This window comes from Papaver somniferum, chromosome 4 (genome assembly GCF_003573695.1).
Source record: "Papaver somniferum cultivar HN1 chromosome 4, ASM357369v1, whole genome shotgun sequence".
Classification (NCBI taxonomy): domain Eukaryota; kingdom Viridiplantae; phylum Streptophyta; class Magnoliopsida; order Ranunculales; family Papaveraceae; genus Papaver; species Papaver somniferum.
In genome coordinates this window covers 7,676,847-7,694,292 of record NC_039361.1, presented here as the reverse complement: position 1 = coordinate 7,694,292, position 17,446 = coordinate 7,676,847, and the positions used below count along the sequence as shown (strand labels likewise).

Here is a 17,446-nt window from a genome sequence, read left to right as displayed (position 1 = left end):
GAAGATCGCTCTTCAAGCAATATTCAAGAAAAAAGAGGCAAGATGTAGGATCATAATTTCGCGACAACGATACGCTCGTGAAATTGTTAACAACGCATTACAAAAATGTCGCAGAGCACTTTGAGAAACGACACAATAGGTGATATTAGCTTAAACATAAGAAAAATGTAATAACTTTGCGAAGATTTGAAGATCTGCGAAATTAACATTTGTAAGATTGCGATATCATCGCAAGCCAGATCCGAAATTAGGGGAAATCTTAGTTGTCTATGAGCTGTCATCCACTAGGTAGCATCCTATATAAAGAGAAAGGTAGAAGAGAGAAAAGTAACTGGTATTATTATTATCTTCTTATTCTTTCCCAAAAACCAGAGAGAGAGAGAGCTCCAAATACTCATTAATTGAGCCTCAATGTAATTCATATGTAATTCATTGTTCATAGTGAAGATCCCTAACCCCGTGGATGTAGATTATATTGATCGAACCACGTAAATCTTGCGTCTCTCTTTATAATTTTAACACTTTTATCTTTATTTTCATATCAAATAAGTTTAGATCTAGAAATCATAGTCATGATAGTACAAGGGGTGTGTTGTAGGATTTCCTGTAACTACATAGGCATCAATCTCTGCCTGGTTCTTGGCATTCTTATCTCTCTTCTTTTTTGCTCTGGTGGAGTTTACTTTGTTCTCACCATTCTGAACCTCCATTTTGTAACAATATTTCGCCTCGCCCGAGTCTCCAATGATTTCTGCCACTCCATCAGGCGTAGGGAATCTGAGCCTTTGATGGTAAGTATAGGCTACCCCTTTGATCCCGTGGACCCAGGATCGCCCGACAATGCCTGTATAGGGTGATAATACATCTACCACACAGAAAGTGGTTAAGGTGAGGATTTTTCCCACCCGCATTTCTAATGTTACCTCGCCCCTTGGGCGGGTTGATGACCCGTTGAAGCCAAATATGTTATAAGTGGAGGGTATGAGACACTCGTCCCTAAGACCCATTTGTTTGAATGTTTCATAGAAAAAAATATCAACTGAACTATGATGATTGCTAAAAAGTGCATATTTTTATATATTTTTCTTGGCATTTAACTCATCTCTTGTGCATTAATTCTACATTTTATCCCATATTCTGTGTTTTCGTTGTTTTCAAGAATAAATACTTTTCTTAATTAATTTTGCATTTTTAGGTACTAAATAAAGCCTGGTTAACTCACGGAGCGAAAAGAGCAAAGGAACGGCAAAGACTCTCGCTAGGAGGAAGCGAAGAATGATGTTTGCAAGAGCAGGATCAACTAGAAGTGGTCTTGAAGAGGAAGAATTGTTCTTAAGATATGGGATTGGCATACCCAAGGCCCAAAACCCTTACCCAAACCCATTTCCAATATCCATACCCGTCTCCATCGTTATCCGTCAGATTGGATCACATCTGAATCCAATGGTCGCAACATCGCCAATACATAAAAGTCTGAAGCTCCTGTCTAACACTACAGTACCTAACTCCATCTGAAGCTGTCAGCTTCGTTGTATCACTTAATCCAACGGTCGCTCAGAGCCTTCTTCTATCTTGCCGTTAGATTCAATCTGAAGTTGATGATCCAACGCCTTCCACTCGTTGTTCATCAAACTCCGCTTCACCTGCTCAACACCTAAGCATCAAACCCATCGACCCAAAACAAACACCCACTCTCTTCTTCCCCAAATACACTTCCCCCAAATTTCTCCTCTTCCCCCGACCATGGAAGACACTGCCATGTCTGCTCCGTCGTCTCCGTCTCCACCACGACCACAAGGACACCACCACCATCACCTACCTCTTCCCTAGTCGTGTCTGTCTTGTTCTTAGCATTGAGTTTTGATGCTACCAAGAAGACAAACATAACTAGGGTTTCACAGTGGAGAGAAGAAGGAAATTGGAGCAACGTTCGAGTAGCAAAAGCAAGTTGAAGCATGGGTCAGCGCTCAATTGCAGAGGGGACAACAAATTCAGAGGGTATGGTGAGTTTTTTTCCCAAATTCCTATAAACCCTAATTTTGTTAAATTTGGGGGTTTGGTGTAAAAACCCTAATTGGGTGTTCTGATTATAAATAGAAAGGGAGGGTGTAATGTTTTGGGGATGTCTGGATTAGCCAGCTTCACTCTCTAGAGGTCTGGACTAGCCAGGACCTCAATTGTCCTGTTTTGTTCCAAGTTCAATGTTATTTTCCATGTCCTGTTTATATTCAAATTTCAATTTCAGTTCAGTTTATTTCAAGTTTATGTTTAAATTCAGTAGTAGTTGCATTATGTTCTAATTCATTGTGTTAAGGTTTAGATGAAACCTCAGTGCACTGTCTGATAGTGAAATGCTAGGTTAGAGCCTTAGTGCATTGTTTTGATTGAGCAATGGGAAGAGACTAATACTCATAGTGCCTGTGATTGATTGTTCTGTCAAAAGACAGTCAATACTAGGGGTAAACTAGTGAGCAAATTAGTTTTCCTCTCATTCTAGATGTATGCATAGGATTTTCAACTCAACCTAGGATCATATTGTTTGGCTAGGACACAAAGGTGGACTCTAAGCCTTAGCTTAGACCACAATACCTTATTTCAGTCACTTACAATTTCAGTCTTGTTTTGCTTCCTGTTCAGTTTATCTCCTTACCTGTTTTGCTTGTTTAATTTCTTGCAATTTGTAGCTGTTGTGCACTGAAATCAGTGCACAAACTCACCCCTGCCCTTGGCTCACAGCCTTGGTTCCATGTTGTTTTGTCATCTTTGCTTTGTTAACTGTTTTGGTTCTTTGCATCTGCCATATTACCTTGCCTTGCTCACTGCCGTAGTGCCTTGTCTCCATTGCTAGCTTAGGAAAACTTCTTGTATGCTCCCACTCCCTGTGGACTGATCCCTCTCTTACCTTCTATACTAAAACTTGGCCTTGTATACTTGCAAGTTTTTGTGTGTCTTTTCTAACCACACCAAGTTTTTGGCGCCGCTGCCGGGGAGTGGTGCTTGCTGCTGCTGATTTTCTTTGCTGTCCTGACCTGCAATCATTGCACTGAGTTGTCTGAGCTTCATCACTATCATTGCAGGTGCCACTGAGTTGCTGCAGAGCTGTGTTGCTGGCCACCTGAGCTGCTGCTGCTGCTGGAACCTTGGCTGCTGCTGTTGCTATTGCTGGAGCTGGTGAACCAAGCCTGCTGCTGCCAAGCCAAAGTAACTGGGCTGCCAACTGAAGCTGCGTTTCACTGCTGGGCTTCTCTGGTGGTGGTCTGCTGGGCTTCGCCAAACTTTGCAACTGGGCTTAGCCACCTGCTGCTGCTGGGCTCTGCCTTTTTCTGTTGCTGGGCTCGTGATCTTCTGCTCCTGGGATTCGCAGCTGATCCTCCTGGGCTCGTGTTGCTGAACCAACTCCAACTGTTGTTGGGCTTGGGCGTGAGCTGCTTAGGACGATCCTAAAGCCCAACTGGGCTAGTGCAACCAAAGGGAACAAAAGCCTAACTAGGCTTCCCTCCTTAACCAAGTAAGCCTAAACCATGAGTAACCCACTTGGGCCCCATTAAATATTCAATTTGGGTATGTAATAATTAATTTATTTTTAATTTGGGCTTGTAATAATTATTTTTATTTTTATTTTCTTTTTCTTTTATTTTTCTTTTATGGGCTTGTAATTATTTATTGTTGTTTTTATTTTCTTTTGTGGGGTGTGATAATTTATGCTAGGCTAAGTTCAAAAAAAAAAAAAAAAAAAAAAAATCTGCTCCTAATTTCGAAAACCAAATTTTTAATACCATAAAAACCAAAGTTTTCAAAACCCATAAAAACCAAAATTTGCCCATAAAAAACCAAATTTTTGAAAACCCTTTAAAACCAAATAGTGGGCTTTGTGTCTTTTCAATATGGGCCAACCTAATGCTCTTCATGAATACATGTATCCCACAATAAAAATTCCATTATCATGTATTGTCTTACCTCAAACCAATAACCCTTTTAAAATAAATGCAAGCATGATACAAATACTTCCTTTATTTCGAGGGTTCGATTCTGAAAACCCCTATACTCATGTGAGAGAGTTTGAGCAAATTTGTCGGACTATGCAACCTGATCACATGTCCGAAGACTCTCTGAAATTGCGTTTGTTTACATTTTCTTTAAAGGAAAGGGCCAAAACATGGTTTTACGGTTTGAGACCACAATCAATCACCACTTGGGAACAACTCACTAATCAATTTTTCCAAAGATTTTTTCCACATCATAGGACCATCGCTATTCGTCAAAATATCAATTGTTTTGTCCAATTGGATGAGGAAACTGTTTTTCACTATTTTGAACGTTTTAATGATTTGTTGAGTGAATGTCCGCACCATGGAATTGAGAAGTGGAGACTTGTCGTCATCCTCTATGAGGGACTAGACTTTAAATCTCGAACCATGGTTGAATCTATGTGTAATGGTGCGTTTATTGATAAATCTGTGGATGATGCATGGAATTTTTTAGCCGAGATTGCAGAGAAAACCCATCAATGGGAATCCGTTAGGGAAACAGGAACAACACCACATGATATGAGTCACCCTCATGAATTAGAGTTTTATTCTTGTAATAGCTCCGACCTTAGGATTGAAAATTATCCTAGATTGCAAAATGCCTATCATGATGATGATGATGATTATGATGTTATGTTAGAAGAACATGTCTATACTAAAAATGTTATGGAACCTTTGGGTTCAAATACATTAGGCTTCTCTGCCCCGACCTTAATGCATGATATTTCTTCTAGTATTCCATGTGATGTTTCCCCTGATGTGCCGATACATGAAAATCAATCTGTTGATGATGTTGATAATTCTGATTGTGATCTTGCCAATTTGATTGATGATTGTGAGCATGATGTGACATGTGTAGATGAGTTAGAAGATTTTGATTTGATTGATAATGATATGCCTATTCTTCTACCTAAGTCACAATCTGATGGCCTTCCACCCAACCTAGATTTGGTTTGTAACAAAAAATTTAAACCAACTTTTCTGAAAATTCCTAATCTAGGATTGGAACTGTGTGCCTCCCAAGTCCTCTTGGACTATTTTGCTTCAAAATATAACACTTTTAAAGAGCCACAGTTGGAAATTGCATGTTTGCCCATCCCGAAAACAGTCCATTATGAGTTAGACCTTTTGAATCCTGAACCCCTAAAATTGTTAGATTTTGTGCTTAAAAGTGAACCTGTTGAAAAATTTTGGTTTAGGGATGATTCATTCGGTTTTTCACTCTCCCTCCCATTTAAGTCCAATTTTAGTGTTTTGAAACTTTCTATGTCTCTACACTTTTTCTTTTGGGTTGATCCTCAACTCTTTAGATTGTTAGTGTATGGTGAATTTTTTGTATATAATCAAGTAGATAAATTTTAAAAACTTTTGTTCCTTTTGTATATATTTTGCTAATCCAATATGATCTCGGCTGAAATATGTTGGATTTTTGCCTTGAATAACGGAGTTTTAATTCTGCTTTCGCCGAAATCGGGTATTCTCTCTCCTTTTACTCTACTCAGCATGTCCCTTTCCATATGTTGCATTTTAATCCTTTCCATATTTTGAAACATTGAGGACAATGTTTAGTTTAGGTTTCATGTAAGAGAGTTTGAACAAATTTGTCGGAATATGCAACCTGATCATATGTCCGAAGACTCTCTGAAATTGCGTTTGTTTACATTTTCTCTAAAGGAAAGGGACAAAACATGGTTTTACGGTTTGAGACCACAATCAATCACCACTTGGGAACAACTCACTAATCAATTTTTCCAAAGATTTTTTCCACATCATAGGACCATCGCTATTCGTCAAAATATCAATTGTTTTGTCCAGTTGGATGAGGAAACTGTTTTTGACTATTTTGAACGTTTTAATGATTTGTTGAGCGAATGTCCACACCATGGATTTGAGAAGTGGAGACTTGTCGCTATCCTCTATGAGGGACTAGACTTTAAATCTCGAGCCATGGTTGAGTGTATGTGTAATGGTGAATTTCTTGATAAAACTGTGGATGATGCATGGAAATTTTTAGCTGAGATTGCGAAGAAAACCCGTCAATGGGAATCCATTAGGGAAACTGAGACACTATCACATGATATAGGTGGTAATGACTTGAACTTTGAAAATAGCATGTCTAGTCCTTCTCATGTGTATGATATTGAATATGAACCTAATCTAGAGGAACATGAGTTGACTAATGACACCACAACTGCTAATAGGGACAAGTATGCATACTACTATGATGATGATGATGATAATGTTATGTTAGAAGAACATGTCTATGCTTAAAATGTTGTGGAACCTTTGGTTTCAAATACATTAGGCTTTTCTGCCCCGTCCTTCATGAATGATATTTCTTCTAGTATTACATATGCATGTGATGTTGATACTGATTTAGATATTGTGCAATTATCCTGTGAAGAGCATGACTTAGGTAAATCTTCTGTTGACACTAATGATCCTATGCATGAAAACATAGCTGATGTGACTGATAATATTGATACTCTTGATCTCATGCATGTGAGACGCTTAGATGTCACTTTCTTGCCTAAGTCACAATCTGATACCCTTGCATCCTACCTAGAGTTGGTTTGTACCCATATTGTCAAACCAATTTTTCTGAGAGTCCCTAATCTAGGTTTGGAACTGTGTGCTTCCCAAGTCCTTTTGGACTATTATGCATCTAAATACAATACTTTCGAGGAGCCACAGTTAGGATATGCATGTTTGCCCGTCCCTAGCAAAGTTCACTTTGAGTTAGACCTTGTACATGATGAACCCCCAAAACTGCGACATTTTGTTTCCAAAATTTTATCCGTTGAAAAATCCAGGTTTGGGGGTAGCTCATTTTGTTTCACAGTTTCACTTGCGTTTCTTTCCTGTTATATTTGTGTGAAGCTGTTGAAACCTCTACACTTTGTCTTTTGGGTTGATCCTCAACTCTTTAGATTGTTAGTGTATGGTGAATTTTTGTATATAATCCAGTAGATAAAATTTCTTAAAAACCTTTTTGTTCCTTTTGTATATATTTTGCTAATCCAATATGATCTCGGCTGACATATGTTGGATTCTTGCCTTGAATAACGGAGTTCTAATATTGCTTTCGCCGAAATCGGGTATTCTCTTTCCTTTTTCTCTACTCAACATGATCCTCTTCATATGTTGTATTATAATTTTGTTCATATTTTGAAACATTGAGGACAATGTTCAGTTTAGGTTTGGGGGTGAAAACTAGATACTTTGATAATATGCCATAATTGAAAACAAGAACTCCTTCTTTTTGAAAAAAATGAAAAAATCAAAATAAAAAATTAAAAATTGAAAAAACATAAAAATGGAGCTCATTTACCTTGAAATGTTGACTCTTGTGCAAATATGTAATTATTAGGAGTCTTAGTCTAGATATTTAGGCACCCTGATTCTAGCACAATTCACATAGTGATAAGAAATTTGCACGCGCATGATCTACCAATACATGTATAGCCTCGATCTTCAAGGTGTTTGATAGGAAGTCACGATTGCCAATCACTTTAGAATACTGAACGAAACTTGACTAGCTTGTTCTTTGGTTGGTTGGGATAGAAGGTGGAGGTTACATTAAGAAAAACAACCATCGAATTTAACTGGGTGCATCAAAAAGGGCTACCTCTTGCAAAATGTCATGTAATTTTTTGTTTCTTTTTGCTTATGTATCAAAAGTGTTTCCTTATCAAAAAAAAAAAAAAAAAAAAAAAAAATGATGTATATTTTCAGAAAAAAAAAGAAAAATACAAAAAAATCAAGTATTTTTCAATTCCATCCTCTCTTGTTCCAAAAATAAAAGAGAGTAGTCAATGTAAATAAGAGTCATGTAAAGAGTCATCTTTTGTGTTTTATTGTAATAAGCAAGGAAGGGTGTATGCCATTGATGTACACCGCGAGTAATTGTGAAATACCTCCAACTCATTCACAATTCTCGTAAAGTCCGGACAGCTAGCTAGATTTCTACCTTGGTTCTTAGCCTGAGAAAATATCTCTTGGTGATTAGTAGTCATAACATCCGATATTTCTTTACACATGTGTAGATACACTTTACACTCTTATCACATGTCTTTATTTGTTATCAGTGCTAGGATTGTGCCTTTGATAGCTAGATTGACATCTCCATTTTGCTGTGAGCTTCTACTGACTTGCGCATGTCACATTTGATGGAATCTGAGCTTATATTTTGTCCTAGAACTTTGTAGGTACGTTCTAAGCAAACCTTCACGAGACTTCACTCGTCAACTAGGGACACTTAGTGGTTTAAAAGGCTTAGTGCATACGCTAAATGCATTCGAGAGACCAGAGACAGTGGTATAAGTAGGATTTCCTTAGTTTTGTTTTACTTGAGGACAAGTAAAATTCAGGTTTGGGGGTATTTGATGAGTGCTAAAAAGTGCATATTTCTATATATTTTTCTTGGCATTTAACTCATCTCTTGTGCATTAATTGGCAAACGGTTCAACCCTCCTGGATGAGTCAGATGGACGTCATCATGCATCTCGAAGGGGTTTCCCTCGCCTTCGGAGCTATAATTGTCAGTTATACCTTCCCGATAATGGTACTGGTCATCGGGTTGTCCCTCTCCTAGGACTTCTCCATTCATCAGAGCCTCGCCTGGCTCCATATCGTCGAGTCCTTCTGATTGGGCTCCACCGTTTTCACCTTGGCTCCTGCGAGTAGATCGTCGCGTCACCATTACCTTCCCTGCAATATATTCAATAACATTTAATTTGTCTTTTCTTCAGAAAAGTGGGACCCTAAATTTGCAGGTCATGTGCAATCACTAAGTTATAGTTCAGACTGGACAGTTTGTACAGGAAGACTTTGCAGTAAATTTTGGAGACATGTAAAAATTTCAAAACACTCCCTCTTTGCACGAGATGTTAATGATGAAGAAAAGGTGTTTTATCAGTTCCCACTTTTCGAGAGAAATACCTCTTTCGACACGTTATACCTCTTTAGGGAAAAAAATCAAATTATGACGATTGAGCATATTTTCCCATTCTAGGAACTATCTCTCATCATCTTTTAACTTTTGATTTTGAACAAACTTTGAGTTTGATGAATGCTAATGTACTCATTAATCCTTCCCCTTGACTTAGATTTAGGTTCTTAAGAAGGAGATCTTGGACTTTGTTGAGTTTAATGAAGAACATCGTGAAAAATTTGTCTTTTTTCAACTCTCATAAGGTGATATCTCCCTTATGTAGCTTACTGACTAGTGTCTCTTCCCAGCTCGCTCATGGAGGAGATCGTTTAAGCACCGAAGTTTTTGAGACTTCATTTTTACTCCGATCTACAACTCTTCTGAGCTCCTTGATGAAGGTATAAAAAATCTTTGAAATAACAAGAAATCTTAAAGAAAATTAGTAAAAAACACAGATCTGTTAATCTTGAGGTTCTTTTGGACTTCTCAGATCGTGAAGATCATGTTTGAGTCCGATCTCTACTCATTCATCTCAACAGAAATCTACTTTGTAGTGTGAAAAAACACTTCTCTCATGAATATTATGAAAACAATATAGAGTTGTTATTAGGGAGGTAGATTAGATCTTCATACCTCCCTGTTTCTAGCGCCAAAATGTAGTTGCATCTTTTCTGATGACTACATCCAAATGAAATGAAAGACTAAAAACTACTAAAGCATACAAGATTCAATTATGAACAAGATGTAAAGAGAATGAAATGTAAAGATTGACACAAGAATATAACGTGCTTCGGCCATGAAGACCTACATCTACGGGAAACAAGATGTTTTCTTATTGATTTTAAGGTCTTACTCTTGAATGAGTTATAAATCTCTTCTAGATTTCTCACTTTCTCTCTATCTAGATCTCTCTCAGGAATTCTCTGTATAAATACCATCTAAGATTCCATAAGTTTTCCATCTCCTTCTACATGAACTGGTATTTATAGGCGGAATAAACTCGTGATGGCCTGATCGTCCGAGTTTGGTGAGGTGTCTTCCATCGTCTTGGCTGCCTCGGAATGGATCTATACTATCCCTCGTGATGGCTAGTCTGGTTCTTCCTCCGAGTAGTCTCGCTCTCCTTCGCCTCGTGCTGCTCTTATTTGGAGAACCTCGTGCTCTATCACCTCTGGGTCGTAGTATAGATCGTCCGAGTCTTCCGTCACGATGCAGGTCTTCCCATGTCTTGTTCTTATCCTTCATTAGATGCGGTTCTGCTTTTTAGACTTGTCCGTATAAGAAGATTAGACCTCTCCTTACACGCGTCATTCATGTGACGCTTGTGCAGTTGCCTTGATGCAGACAAACTCTCCTTTTTAGAGGATGATTCGATGCTTATATCTTATTATCTAATCATGTATTCATCCCTTAAGATGCTGACACGTGGCCGTCGGGTCTTTTACTCACACAGTAATAACGAACGGCTCGTTGGTGTTGAGATTATTAGTCCCACATTGTTGGGCAATCTAAGATCCTGCGGCTTATAACCCTTTAGGGCCTCTTAACTCATTGCCAATTGGTTTTGAGTTGGATGCCCGTATTCTAACATTGTATCGGAGTAGGATATTTCCGACGAGTCTTTGACCGCGCCTTTACTCCACGTCACCCGATTTTATTTGTCCACGTGTTAGACCCAACGAGGCTACACGTGAGGGGGCGTGTTGAGATTATTAGTCCCACATTGTTGGGAAATCTAAGATCCGCGGCTTATAACCCTTTAGGGCCTCTCCACTCATTGCCAATTGGTTTTGAGTTGGATGCCCGTATTCTAACAGTTGGAATGTGCAAGCCATTTTGTATCGGATTTTGGCTAATACTGTAGTAAGTCCCTAAGATTGTATTGTTCCTCATACAACTCGTAATGTTTATTTTTGCTTTGGCCAACGAATTTTTGATCCACCCTCCTCTATTTCATCGTCATCTACCCTCTTTTATTTCATCGCCATCAGATTTTGATTGTAGTTGTGTACCAGATATAAAGAGATACCACTGTTAACATAAGTAGGCATTGGGGCAAGTTCTGGAGTTTTGTGGATGTACTACACACAAAGTAAGAGTGTATAGACTGTAGAGATGTGAAGCCATGGAAATTAGATATGATCGCCATCCGAATATCAAGAAAGAATAAATACGGTAGTGCATTCTAGTTGGTCAAACGTATTTTTTAGTCTCAGTTTTGGTTGAAAGCTCCAAATATTAATGGTTGAACAACCCAGCCTCCTGAACTTTTCCGGCGTCCAAGGACGGATCAGCTCGGCTGATCTTTCCCCTTGGGTCTGAAACTTCTTGGGAGTGTGCTAATTGATATTCTCCGACGTCCAAGGACGGATTAGCAGTGCTGATCTTTCCCCTTGGGTCCGAGTCTGTTTGGTTAGTGGGGTGTGTTCTTGTTTTTGCTCTAGATCTTTTGATTTTTGATTCAGTTTTTCCGTCTCGTGTTAGATTAGCTTTGAGTCTCTTTCTGGGTTCTGGTTTTGATTTTGAGTTCACTCTAGTCCCAAGCTGCTTAGGCCATGTTTGGTGGTTTGAACTTGTGATTGAAAACAGACCTTAGATAGACTGCTGCTGTTCTTTGTTGGGTTCTTTTTTTTTTTTAGTTCTTTGTTTGCAATGGCTGCTTTGATCAGAAGGCTAGATATTGAGCAAAAATCTTTTTCATGTACTAGAGTCGACAATTCTCTGGTTGAGATATCGGAAAAAGGCCATGGTTTCTCATGGATAGCTTCATTGACGTTTGAATCCATCTATGTGCTAGTGGGTTTTCTAAGACACCATTTTAATAGACCCCAGGTTCAATATGATTTGTGTAAATGCTTGGAGAAAGAGTGCAGATGGATATTTGAAAGACAACACAACGTCAAAGGCGAGTTTATTAGGGCTACTCGATTCTTTTACTCGAACAACATTGGAAAGAAGAATAGTTTTTGCTTTCCGGCAGGTCATGATAGATGGGGATGGGATATGTGGGCTTCTCAGTTAGAAGGGGTGCTTTCAAAAAAGACTCTTTCGGTTCAACAACCACCAAAACTTAATGAATTTCCTCAATGGCGAAATTCCAAAAGCATCAAGGTCAGTTCAGATAAGACAAGCTACGCAAGGATTGTGTCTACAATCAAGGAAGACAAGCAGTCGAAGATTTTCTCAACAACATGGAATCCAGGTTTTGAAGCTCAGAAGATAAGAGACTATGGAATTATTGTTTCTACTGGCAGATGGAATCCGGGTTGGAGATTTGTTGCAAGTACAATTAAGAAGAAGATGGGTTGGTCGAGGAATATGAGTCTGAGGCAGGTGGATGCAACTCATGCACTATTTATTGCTGAGAATGATTCTCAAATGGATCAAATTCTCAACATTAAAGACATGGGCATTCAGTTCAGTAATTTCCGATTCCAGAAATGGTCCCCTATGTGGCGGGTGGATACTAAAAACATCTTTTTTCAAACTAAAGTCTGGTTAATAATTAAAGGATTACCCTTGGATTTATGGAATGAATCTTCATTTATGAGCATAACTAAAGACTGGGGAAGGTTGGTGGCAATTTCAATGGCAACATCTGGCTTTTTCAAGCTTACAGAGGCTACAATTTGTGTGGAGGCTAAGTTACAAGATATTCCAGCAGCCATTACAAAGTGGATAGATAATAGAGAAATCTGTTTGTTACTTCAGGTAATTCCGACAGGCAACTTAGATAAGATCATGTGCATCGTAGTGGGCCGTAATGATGATGAATCAAAGGAAGCTGAATCTCGCGAGCAATTTTAGACCCCTTGTTCTAATCATATGGTTAAAGATAAGGAAAAGGGTAAAGATCATCTGATTCTCGATAATTTATCTCCGGCAACAACTATAACGGTAACTCCTCTCAGCAGAAAGAAGGGAGGAGAAGCAACCACGTCAGGGGTAAATTTGAGTAGTCAATTTGAGTTTTTGAATTCAATTCAAGGGAACAGTACATTGCGGAAATTATCAGAAGTCGGGGAAAAGGTCGCATCAGAGGTGAGAGAGGAAACAAAAGTACCTAAAAAATCCGTAAAAGATCAGGGCATTAATGAGAATGATGTACGCTCGGTAAGAAACAATATCAATTATGGGTTAGCGTGTGAAGACTTGTCGTTAGTTGATAAGAAAGCAACAACTGACATGGGGAAAAGTGTCTTGGCTTTGAAGTCGGTCGTAGGTGTTGACATTTCAGAAAAGCCTTCAAGCTCCAGCAATCTAGGACTGCAAAGCAACACTGGGTCTGAAGTAGGGTTACTTGGAAATAGAGTGATCACGGATTGTGGCTTTCCTAAAGGTTTTTTTTGTACAGTCGAAGGAGCTAAGTGAATATCCTTTTCAAGTATCTTCTGGTCCGTTTGCTGTCTTGGAGGGTGAGTTAGAGAGGAAAGGACTTTTGTTTGATTTGAGTCTCGGGTTGGGTGCATGTGCTGCAGTCACTTCAACGGGAGATAACAAGAAGATATTTTGCGATTTGAATTTGGAACCAATGGAGCATGAATCGTTGGGCTTACACCTGGGCTTAGGAAACGGGCCATTAACTACGACCAGTCCAGCAATTCCTCTTGAAGTGAGTTTAACGGGTGCTATTAGTAATAATTCTCTGTCTATCGAAGAAATTGAGCTAAAAGAAGACGAACCTGCTAGAGATAAATTAGGGATCTGTTTTAGTGAGACCATCAATTGGAGAGTAAAAGGAAAGTTGAAAATTCATAAGGTTGTCAATCATAGAAGATTTAAACAGAAAAGGTTTCTGAGGTTTCTGCTTCATGGATTTTCCCCTGAGGCGAGGTCTTCTATTCATGAAGAGAATTTCAAGAAGAAGGAATTTTGTGTTTGCGACCAAGACGATGAGAGACGAAGATTGGAAGCTGAGACAATCACGGATGTTCACATGGGTGCTCGTTTGGTGGATTCAATTTCTGCTGGTAAGAATTCTATTCAGGAAAATCAAAATTCTAGGGTTTTTTGTTCACAATTTTTTGGTACTGCTTGGTTGGACGATAAGCATTGTGATTCAAACCCATTATCTTCTCAACTTGAATCTTATATAGCAGAGCATGTAACGAATGAAATTGTTCAATTTAATTTGAAGTATTTTGTGGAGGATGTAAATTTAGTTTCAAAGAAGGGGGTTGAATGTTTTAATGGATTTTAACATTCTAAGTTACAATATTAGAGGTTTGGGGACTGAAGGTAGAGATACTGCAATTAGCTCTGTGGTGAATCTTGAAAAGGCAGCTGTGGTTTTTATTCAAGAAACAAAAATGGACCACATGGATGATTTTACAGTAAGGAGTCTATGGGGTACTATGGGCAATCAATGGGCTGCAATAAATTCGATTGGTGCGTCTGGGGGGATCTTAACAGTGTGGAACGATGCTATTTTTAATTGTGAGGAGGTGTTTCCACAAACTCATTGTCTTTCCATCAGAGGCAGCAAAATTTGTGATGGTTTTGAATGTGTTCTTACTAATGTGTATGGTCCAACAGGGGTTGCAGATAGAACTAGAATTTGGTCTGAGTTAGATGAGGTGAGAGCAAAGTGGCCGGAATTACCTTGGTGTATAGGTGGGGACTACAATGTTATTAGGGTCTCGTCTGAAAAAAAATACACCAAGTGCTTCAGATTTGAATATGAGGCGTTTGATTCCTTTTTGCGAAGACATGAGTTATGCGACTTACCACTGAATGGAGGGCTATTTACCTGGTCAAATATGCAAATTCCACCTATTTTATGCAGATTGGATAGATTTGTTGTTAGTGGGGAGTGGGAGGAAAAGTTCCCTTTGATGGCTCAATGTGTTCTCACACGGACGGTATCAGATCATTCTCCATTGTCTCTACGAAGTGGTGGTATCTTATTTGGTCCCTTTCCTTTTAAGGTTGAAATTTTCTGGTTAGAGCATCCTAGTTTCAAAGATCTGATGTTCTTTTGGTGGAATAGCATGTGTTTTGAGGGTTCTTCAAGTTTCATCTTTGCTAAGAAATTGCAAATGTTGAAGTCAATATTAAAGGGCTGGAGTAAAGAGACTTTTGGGAATTTGGATAAGAAGTTAAGGGAACTGGAAGTACTAATTGACATTCTGGACAAGAAGGAAGAGGTATCAGCTCCTATTTCAGATGTGGAGATTTTGGAGAGGGCTAGTCATCGTCGACATTATAATGAAGTGCTTGTCTTGATAGCGAAGAAGTAGAAATTAAGGGCTAAAATCCGTTGGCATGAGGATGGGGAAAGGAATACAAAGATGTTTCACAAAATAGCGAATGGGAACAGAAGGAAAAAAGCGATGTTTAATGTTAGGCTTCTAAAAGGTCCTAAAAATTATCCCCGGCCAAAAACTTGGTGGGCCCGGAGATATGTATAAAATTAAGCGCAATAAAAGGGGGGCCTACAGTAATACCGCAAGTGCACGGTCGTCAGTTGTAGCTCGTGCAAGTACGGGTCGATCCACAGAGATCGGGTGTGTTTTGGAGTGTTCTAACTATTTTGGGTTCTAGTTGCTATTGGGCTATGAAGCCTTTTGGCTTAAATTGGGCTTTGAGTACTAATGGGTTTGATAACAATAAAATGAACTGAGCTTGGGCTCAGTTGGTCTTTGAAGTGTAACTGGGCTTTGGCCTTATAGTGAGTTCAGGCTTTTGGGTTAAGCCCACAATTGATTGAATCTAGCCTATCAGTACACTAGGCTTTGGCCTTAAACTTAGGCTTGGGCTGAACTGGGCCTCAATGAACTAAACCTTGGGCTTTGGTTTCAGTCAAGGATCTGGGCCTTTGGGCCTTTGAGGAACTGAACTTGAGCTTTGAACTGGACTGATGGGCTTTTGCTTGGCTGCAGGCTTGGCAGCAACAACAACAGAGGCAACTTGACAGCAGCAACAGCAGCAGCAGCTTGACAGCAGCAACAGCAGCAGCAGCAGCTTGGCAGAGGCAACACAGAGAAGGCACCAGCAGCAGCAGTACTGCAGGGCAGAGGCAAGTGCACAGCAGCACTAGCAGTTTGCAAGGCAGGAAAGAAAGAAAGCAGCAGTACTGCAGCAGCAAACTGGAGAAAATAGCAGCAACAGCAGCAGCAGTGCAAAGAAGGCAGCTGCACAAACACTGAGTAGCAGGGTAGGGAAGCAACAACAGGGCAAAAGCAATGGAAAAACTAAACAGCAAAAGAAAACTAGACAGCTGCACAAGCAATGCAGTAAACAACAAGATAACAGCAAGCAAAGATGACAATGAAGAAAACAGTGAAGAAAGTTTAACAAGACAATGACTCAACAAGCAAAACAAGGCAATATAGCAAAGGGAAAGAACACAGCAACTACAAGCATAAAACAGTGCAAGATGAACCAAGGCCTAAGCCAAGGGCAGGGATGATAATGAAACTGAAATGGAGCAAAACTAAGGCATTCTATAGAATGGGAAGAAAACTAGCTTGCTATGAGCACTAGTTTCTCCCAACTACTCAATCAACACAATGCACCTAAGCATACAAAAGGAATGGCAAGATAATCAGCTTGCTATGAGCACTGATTTCTTCCATTACACAATCAAATCAAAGCTTCAAAGGCTTCTAGCCTAGCATTCCATCACTTCACAGTGCACAAACTTAACACTAAACTAAACATGGCACTAACAGTGACAAAACAATGAGGATAAACATCAACAAGAAAATCACACATTAACAGAACACATGATTAAACAGGAGTACAAATTTTAACAGGATAAACACTAACAATGAACACATTAACAGAAATTAACAATGAACACATTAACAGGGTAAACACTAACAATGAACATAACTGAAATTGAATTGAGCTTGAAAATTTAACAGAACTTGAAAGTTCTGGACACTGGCTAGTCCAGCATGTCTTTAACACAACCCAACAATACATATTTATACCCACAGACCCAATTTCCCAAAACTACAAAATTAGGGTTCTTCCCCAAAAATCAGTTGAATTAGGGTTACCTAATTTTTTTGAAATTGATCCTTGAAATCGTCGACCCATGCTTTGTAATTGCTCCCTGACCTCTTCTCATGCGCCAATTGCAACTCTAGGTTACCTAATTCATCAGTTTTTCACGCCTAGGGATTCAGGCAAAGAAGCGTGAAAAAGTGAGAAAATAGGGAACTAGAGGGCTAGGGGGGAGATGGGTTTTGGTTGTTGGTCGATAGGGTGATGATGGTGGAGGTGTGGTGGTGGCAGTGGAGGTGAAGAAGTTGGTGGTACGGTTCTGTTGAAGAAGGTGGTGAAGTTGCAGAGAGGAATGGGGGAGGTGAAGTCGATGGTTTGGGAGAAGGGTGCGTTTGGGTAGCTGGTATAGGGTTTGGTTGCTAGGGTGTTAGGCGGCTTCATCAAATTGGATGAACAGCGAGGATGAGCCGTGGGATGTGGAGCTGGTAGGTAGATCGGACGGTGATGCGGAGGCAAGCGGGGAGCGACCGTC

General features: G+C 39.4%; 1 non-coding gene and 1 pseudogene across 1 annotated transcript; one reads left to right on the top strand and one right to left on the bottom strand.

Annotated features, from left to right (window-relative positions):
- The window catches only part of LOC113271927, a 170,324-nt pseudogene that overhangs the window by 86,585 nt on the left and 66,293 nt on the right, over positions 1–17,446 (top strand).
- Positions 5,814–5,917, bottom strand: LOC113276828. The gene has a single exon (XR_003324616.1). It is a non-coding gene; the product is annotated as a small nucleolar RNA R71 (small nucleolar RNA).